This window comes from Penaeus monodon, unplaced genomic scaffold, assembly GCF_015228065.2.
Source record: "Penaeus monodon isolate SGIC_2016 unplaced genomic scaffold, NSTDA_Pmon_1 PmonScaffold_14067, whole genome shotgun sequence".
In the NCBI taxonomy this organism is placed as follows: Eukaryota; Metazoa; Arthropoda; class Malacostraca; order Decapoda; family Penaeidae; genus Penaeus; species Penaeus monodon.
Window position 1 is genome coordinate 1 of NW_023643118.1, and position 8,698 is coordinate 8,698.

Below are 8,698 nucleotides of genomic sequence, written 5' to 3' on the forward strand. Positions count from 1 at the left end.
CCCGTTTTGAACGGCGGCCCCCTTAACCGCAATATGGACGATCTACCTTTCACCGGGGAACTGCAAGTAAAAGAAAGGAAACCATTAATGAACGAAGAACACAACACAGACAACAAAGAAATAAGATAAAGTTTACAAAAAGTGTCATACAAAAAAACACAAGGAAACCACTGTAGATATATGGTTTGTTTGGCGGGTGTCCCCGACGTGACCTCGGGATGGACCGCGCGCCCCATCACTCATCGTCAGCTGCATGGTAGCGTGTCACGTTTTGACAGCTGACCCCTCCCTCAGGTTCACGTCGGGAACACCCGCAAACAACCATATATCCTACAGTGGTTTCCTGTGTTTTTTCGTATGACACTTTTTGTAACTTTTTATCTTTATTTTCTTTGTTGTCCTGTTGTTGTGTTTTTCTTCGTTTCATTAATGTTTTCCTTTCTTTTTACTTTGCAGTTTTTCCCCGGTGAAGGTAGAATCCGTCCATATTGCGGGTTAGGGGCCGCCCGTCAAACCGGGGCGGGGGTCCGGGCATCACCAAGTCTTTACAGCGTCCGGAGGGCGGCGGGCGGCCCCCCCGTCCCCTCCCCACCATCTCCACCATGGGCCCCCCTCACCACCACCATAATGGGAGCCTCGTCCCGCCGACCTCAGGTAAGCCCCAACTAGTGAACACATTTGTCAGCATGCCTGGCGACCGCCTTTATCGGTATTAATGTCAGGCGTTTGATTTCAAGCTTATCTCTAGTACGAAATCTGATGGTCCTTTGAAAATCTTCATGTGTAACTTTAGAGGAGCGTTTCGCCCACAGATGCCACAGGCCAGTATCACCAGTCGAGCGGGGTGGGCATGGGCGGGCGAAGGGCAGGCGCCCCCGGGGGGGCGGCGGCAGATGACAGCAGCAAACCCGCGGCGGGGCGGTGGCGAGGCAGTGGGAGCGCCCGGGCAACCGGCCACGGATATGAAAACTCCTCACAAGATCTTGCAGATATGCGTCCTGGAGATGCTGGAACGCAGGTTACGTATCGTATCCCCTTTTATGGTATTTTACTGCTGGTTTTACTACAGTCTTTTTGGTTCCTTGAATTGCGGTGAAAATGTACCTACAGTGCTTTTTATTAACCGTCCCCGTTTTTTGCTCGCGCAGGTTATGGTGGTGAGGTAGCGCGACGGGCGGCGGCGTGACCATCCAGAGAGCCTACCGACACTATGCCATGTACAAAAAGTTTTTCCGCTCCCATCACCTGCCACAGCCAAAAGCACAGGAGAAGCGCCCTCTCCACGGAGGTTTCACCGTGGGACGTGCCCGAGTGGAACCGACACCTCAAATCAGCACTATCACGATGCGGAACACCTTTTATCCGCTCAGAGGTTTCGATCAGCTTGCAGAGAATCTGAGTGGCCACAGGTGGGTCTCTTGCGCCCTTTTGTTAAAACAAGGATTAGTGTGTGGTTTCTGGGCGCAGATTTTGGTTTTCATTGCAGTTTTGTTTTCATCCATTTTAAAGAGCGTCCCTTTGAATATTAAGTGTGTATAGTCCCGTGTACTAAGTGATTTTCTACCGATAGTGTAACGGCGAGGGAAAGACGGCCCCCGCCCCGGTCCGCTGTCCCTGCGCGACCACGCCAAGGACGACCACCCCGGCCACCTCCACGACTTCCTCGCGAAATACAGCAGGACAACCATGGACCTTCACGACACGCTGGCGGCCCATGAAATGACAGTTTTCCCTCTACTGTCCCATTGGGGTCAGCTCACCTCTCCTCTCACGCCGACCTCCCACGCCCACCCCAGCGCCCCACGCACGCGAAGGAAACGGCTCCGGTGGACTAACCAGCACCAGGGGCGACGTCGCCCTCATACGCCTCCTCCAGGGATATCAAGTACATCTCGTCGGACGAGGGTGGCTTTCGTAAGTACTGAGTTTTTAATGTAGGATTTTTTCTCTTTATCCTGAAAACTTCTCATGAATATCACTTCAAAGATATCATTAAAATGCTGCATTGCGTGAGGTTTCATATATCATGTTGCTAATGTGTAAGCGTCTTCCCCTCTAACAGGGAAGTCCAGGACAGTGCAAATATGGCCCGTTTGACGGTGGGTCAATCAGAGGCGAGGAAGTTTGGGGCCGTGGCAAGAAGATTCCGCCAGAGGTTCCCCCCGACCGCCTCCGTCCCCTTCCATCCAAGTCCCAGCGAGAGCAGTGGTAGTGTGGAACAGGTCGGTATCACAATTAAGTATTATTGACATTTTTATTATGATTGACATTTTGTGTTAGGATGTTTTAACCTACATATTGCCATTATTACAATAGTTTTTCATTTGTTTGTTTGTTTGTGGTTTAGAGGCGTCCGATGGTATTTTTTGAGTAGCTTTTTCTAATATGAATCAGGAATTTTCATGGGCAGGAAATATAATAGTTTCATTTCCTTTGCAGTGCTGCGGCGCTATCAACTGCCAACCCACAGAGTACAGTGGTCATCCACCATCTTTGACACCACACCTTTCATCTACTCCCTCGTCCCTCACTTCGGAAGGAGGACACAGTGACAGAGGCGCACTTAGAAGGTAAACAATCGTTTTATTTAAAAACCATATTGTTATAGCCAATTTATTTGTGTATGCATAAGTAACAAGGTGGTTTTTTTTTTTCTTTGTAATGTGTAAGTTTTAATTTGTATTTTTTTACAGAACTAATTAATCCTTATTACACAGGTCTGCAGACATGGCTCTCTGTCCCCAGCGTTCAGTCCCTCAGGCTCGGACCTCTTCACTGTCCTCAATCCACGTCTGATCGCGCTACTCCTCTATCAACCCATGACCAAGTTGATAATTCAGACTACCATCCCCACTTCCCCCAATATGGAAGCGCAAGAATCAGGTAGAGAACTTAAATGACAAACTTTTTCTGCATTCTGAAAGTTTGATTTTTTGAATGGTTGCAAACTCATCTATTGCATGATTCTCAGTTTTTGTTTTTCTCAGAATGAGGGCCATAATGTACTTTCAAAGGGCTGTCCTGTGAAAATTTGCCAACGTCCAACAGAAAGACATTCAGCTAGTCCTATTTTACAATGATATGATTTTATTCCTTTGATTCGGTTTTTTTTGCTTTTCAGCTTTTGATTTAAAGAGTAAATGAATGAATCATCACATTTTTGTTTTCAAATTCTTTTTTTTTTGCTACCGAGAAAATTGACTCAGCTCTCAATTAGTGTTTTCTTAGTGAGTGATTCTGTTTTAACATCTGAGTTTTTCAATCTGAGGCTCCAGTAGCTGTAAGATGGACCATAAAATGTGCAGCAGAAACCAAAAAGAAAATGAGTTTTCACAATTCCACCAAGCAGATGAGCACAAGCGAGGTCATCTATGACGATAAGCGGTTTGAGCAACATCACAGCGAAAACTCAGAAGATTCCCTGCAGTCCCCATTCCTCGGAAGGAATGACTTACTCTCAAACCATCCCCTCCACAGATCCCACACTCTGCCACGCTACGCTCATGCTCATTATACCCATACTCCTCACATGCCCCAAGGTAGAGTTAGACAACTCTTTTTATTTAGTTCATATTTCCATAAGGCCACAAGTACACAGTTTTTAAGTTTGGTTTTTTTTGTTTTCCTTTTTCTTGGTTTCTTATTTTTTTTTTTTTTTTCACACCTTTCAGTCTTTTTTCCCAGCAGATGTTTTGCCATGTGTCAATATTTTATGTCACAGTAATTTTGTTTTTCTGCCCACAGTAAGAAATTAAAGGAATTAAGCTGTAAATATCACATATTGCTTGAAAAATTAACAACCCCCTATAAACAAACAGGTCCCCAAAAATTTTTTTTCGAAAGAGACCAATATCGTTTTTTTGGCCGAAATCTCTTAAACAAGAAACCAGAGAGAGGGGGTGACCTATCTGATGGGAAACGGGGGCTTTCTTAAAAAATTTTTCCCCTCAACTGTACCCAAAATTCTTATTAACAAAAAAAAGGTTTAACAAGCAGAAATGATTGGGAGAATATCTTTGGCCCCTTTCAAAACAGCTTTTAACATGGCTGTATTTTAAAGAAAGTAAATCTTTTTTTTTTTGGGTTTTTTCATTGTAAAATTTTTTTTTTTTTTCCCTGCATTTTTGGAAATATGAATTTATGATGATTTTTTATAGACTAGATTTTAAATTTAAAATATTTTTTTCCCCAATGATGCCGGTTTTTTTTTGCACAGAGATCGACCTGTCAGGTATGCAGGTAATGTGGGCTCTGCGTAAGTTTTCCAGACACACTTCAAAATCCCGGAGAACACAAAAGATTGAAACGCCCCTTAAAGGTTTTTGCTAAAGCGGTATTGTCCCCAGTGCAACAGAGACTTTTGTGGGCAAAGCTAAGAGATCCTGAAACCTTTTTTTTTTCCCCCTTTAGCTTTTGCCATTATTATGCTTAACACAGATCTTCCCCAACTGCATCCTGAAACAAGAAAAGAGAAAGAAGCTTGGGGGACTTTATTAAGAATTTGAGGGGGAAATTTTTTTTTTTTTTCTGGCACATTGGGGGCTGAAAATTAAAAAAGGGGTTTACCCCTAACAGGAAAGACAATATATTTTGGAAAGTAGTGTTTTTAATAAAATGTTTTTTTTTTTTTGCCTTTTTTTTTTTTTTTACCCCAAAAATTTTTTGTTATTTTTTTTAATTTTTTTTATCATGTCTTTTTTAGGTTGCATAGATTTTGATATATGTGAACTTACCAATATAATTATTTTTATTGTTTTTTTTGTATCACAGGTATTTTTTGCCCCATTTGCACACTAATTATATTTGGGGGATAAACAGGTATTGATTAAAGGGGGTATAACATTGAGCGTGAAATGCGGGAAGGAATGTTTCAGCGTATCAAACCCAGGATTTTTCAGACCTGGCCATGATCATTTTTTTACCCAGGTTTTTCTAAAGGTAAACGGGCCCCCTTAAAATAACCTGGGGATTTTATTTTTAAATAATGCAAAAAATTCTGTGTTTTAAAGAAATGTTCTTTTATCTCTGTGTTTTTAACAAAAAATCTCCCTATTCAACAGGTAAAACAGACAATGGTGGGAAAGGGAAAACCAAAAAATTTTGGCTCTACCTCACCGCCCTTTTTTTGCTACTGCCGACTTTTGAAATTTCCTGACATCCCAAAAAGGAGAAGTGGGGGCCCCCACCGCGTGAAGCCCCTTTCCTTTAAAACGATCTTTTTTGGGTTTGTTAAAAAGATTTTCCCCAAGAAGAAAAAATTCTGTCCCCAAAAACCCCTTTTTAGAAAAGCTTTCCTTCTTCCCTGGTCTTGTGATACCCCAAAAAAGGAGGTTGCCACGAAAAAGTAGTGTTTTTTCCTTTGAAAAAAAATGTCCTTTTTAAAAGTATTTTTGGGTGAATTTTGCCCAGTGTTTTTTATGTAACTATACTTTCCCCTAATGCGGGTAAGATCAGAAAATTAGAAAACCAAAAAATATTATTTTTTTTTTCCCAGATTACCCCCATATCTCGGGAAAGTACGTCAAAGAGTTTGTAACAAAGTTTTTGTTTATTTTTTCAATGCGGGAATGACCCCATGATCGAAAAAAAAAATTTTTGTGAGGATTTAAAAAGGAGAGGGGGAAAAATTTTGAAATGGATGAGATGGAACCCTTTAAGAATTGGGGGGTATTTTGGAGAAGAAAAAAAGCTTCTTTGAGGGCGCCCCACGGCCCAAAACTCGAAAAAACCTGGAAAGAGACTCCCGGGTTTTTGGCTGATATGGAACAAATTGACTAAAAATGAAAAAAAGGGAAACATTTGGAAATCAGATTCCACTCTGAAGAGATCCCTCAAATTTAACCCCACTTTGGACATCCAGGGGGGCCCTGGTAAGTTAATCATGATTTTTTTGCATGGAATCATATATTTTTAATATTTTTTTTAAAAATTACAAAGTTACAAAACCCCGCCCCAAATTATGATTACTTTTTTTTTGTAAATTTGTTATAAAAACTAAGGACTAAAAAAAATTTTTTTTTAAGTAAATATATCAGACCGTAAGTTTTTTACAAAAGTAACTGTAGTTTTTTTATAATTTGATAATAAAAACCCTGATGTCAAGATTAATTTTTTTAAAACTTTTGTAGATTATATTTCCCTTACTAACTTGTATATATTATATACTAACTAAGTAAGTATATTATACAATTTTTTTTACTGTAGTTTTCAAAAAGTGTTTTGGGGTTTTTTACTTTTCAGAAGTTTTTTTCCTCTTTTTTAACTTTTAGGCCATAGGTTTTTTTTTTTAGAATGCTATTTTTTGCACATTTTTTTTAAAATTTACCATTTTAAAAAACCATGCCCCCCAGTTTTTAAATTTTTTTTTTAAACCCCCAAAAAAAATGCAAAAAATTTTAAAAAAAAGCATGTTTTTTTAATTTTTCTTTTATTATAAAACAGCAAAAATTTTTTTTTATTTCTTTTCAAAAAATATATGCTAAAGGATGAATTTTGCATATTTTCCCAGCAAAACCCCAAAGGCTAAAAATTTATAGTTTCAAGTAAATTAGGGTAAAAAGTAAGGGTAACCTTTTTTGATTGCATCTTTAATTCTAATTGAAATGTTTTTTTTAAAATTTTCACCAAGCACTTCCACAATAGTTTTTAAAATATAGATTTTTAAAGGGATATTTTTTTGCTCCCAATTTCACATGTTATTGCCCCCCCTCCCCTACCACAGTTCAACCCCCCCTGCACTTACAGTAACTGGTGTACTGTAGTTCCCCCCAAGTAAAAAATTTTTAAGTAAACCCCCCTTTCTGTAGTACTAGCACATTTTTTAAGACTGCACTGCTTTTTTTTATTCATATAATAAACTACTGGAGAGTAACGACTTATTTGCAAATAATTGTAGCATTTGTATTTTTTACAGAGTAAAAAATAACCCAAAAAAGTGTATCACAATAATAAAATTTTTTGGAAAAAAAAAGTATTCATAAAAAATATAAAAAATTAAGAACAGAATTCATGAAAAACCAGATTGCTTAATTAAAAAAAAAAAATTGTGATCAATGAATTTTATACCCAAAAAGGTTGGGCAGTGGGGGGGGGAAGTGGTGGTGTGGTTTTTACAGAAGGTGGGGGGGTCGGTCCCCGTGCGTCCGGGGCAGTGTTGGCTCCCTCGACTCTGGCAAAAGTCCCCCGTGTCCCCTTCCGTCCCTATGCCCCCCAATGAAACGTCCCCCCTGCCAGGGGTCCCCCCCAACAACCTGTCCACCCACCCCTTTCCAGCCAGGGAGACCTACAACAGCAAAAAGCAAACGGCGTTTCTCTGACCTCAAATTCATTTTCCCCCCGGTCAAATGTTCAGACCCTTCAAACCTCACTCCCCCGAAATAATATTTTCCCCGGATGGAGGTGGACAGGTTACTTAGCCAAACCCATTTTTTTTCATCTTCCCATAGGCCCTAATGATCATGGGGGAAAAATCCAGGTTTTTTATCTAGCCATATTCTAGGTCCCCTTTTTTTTAAATGTACACACTGCTTTCCCCCAAAAGGATCATGAGGAAAGAGAAGCCCAGACCATCTATTCTGTTAACTTGTTTCCCGCCCCCTCAAATATGTATGTGTACAGAGGCATTTTGGGAAAATTATGTAAAAATTAGTACTGTTTTTTTTTAAAAAACAAAAAAAATTTAAAATGCCATTTTTGTCAATGAGTCACACGTATATAACCCTGTTAAAATACATTTTAAAAATTTAATTCATGTTAAAATAAATTTAAACTGTGGGGAATTAAAAACCTAATCCCAACTTAAATAAGTAATTGAACTTGTCCCGACCTAGGCATCTTGGGCCCCCCAGGCCATTTTTTTTGCAAGCAAACTGCTAGTCTAAAATATCAGGATTTTAAAGGAATCCCCGAATATAATTTTATAATTTTATTCAGGGGTAATTGTGCACAAAAGTTAATGCAGAAGGGAAGGGAAAAGTTTTTTGTTTTTTTTAATTTTTTAAAATGTAACTTCATGTGGAAATTGACCTCTATCCCCACCTGATTCCCGGGCCAGATGTTTTTTATGCTTCATAGGCAAATTGTTGGGCTGGCTTTACCCTTTTTTTCAATGTACCAATTACTGATTTTACCATAATAAAAAAATCACATATAACATTTTTTGTACATATGGGGGGGGGGTTATTTTTTTTATCATTTTTCCCCGCTTATGTACAGGGCTGGTTCCCCTTTCCCCATGACAAATAAAGATTATGATGCCCAAAAAAATAGACAGAAAATTTTTTTTACCCCCCGGGGAATTTTTTTTACCAAATTAAAATAAAAAAGAAAAAACAATCATTTCCATACTATATAAATTTTTTTTTTTGTATTTTTTCATTTTTTCTTTCCTTCCCCCCTCTTAGCAAAAATAATGCTAACTGCTCCTTTTCTTCCCTGGAAAAACTGGTCAGGGGGGGTTACTCGACTAATTTTTTTCCCCTTTTTTTTTTGCCTCCTTGACTTCATGCGGCTTTTTTTTTTTGCCACTGGAAAATACAAGAAAAAGAAAAGAATCAAACCAAAAAAGTAAAAATAAATGAGATTAAGCATAAAAAAAAAAAAAAAAAAAAAAAAAAAAATCTACATACTACCCACAAAGTTATTTGATATTACTTTTTTTTATTTGACAAGTAAAAGGAAAATATGAAAAAAAATCCCC

At 38.9% G+C, this 8,698-nt stretch overlaps 1 pseudogene; it reads left to right on the top strand.

The window, feature by feature from the left end:
* The first annotated feature begins 33 nt into the window (after positions 1-33).
* On the top strand, positions 34-5,870 carry LOC119569322 (annotated as a pseudogene).
* The last annotated feature ends 2,828 nt before the right edge of the window (positions 5,871-8,698 follow it).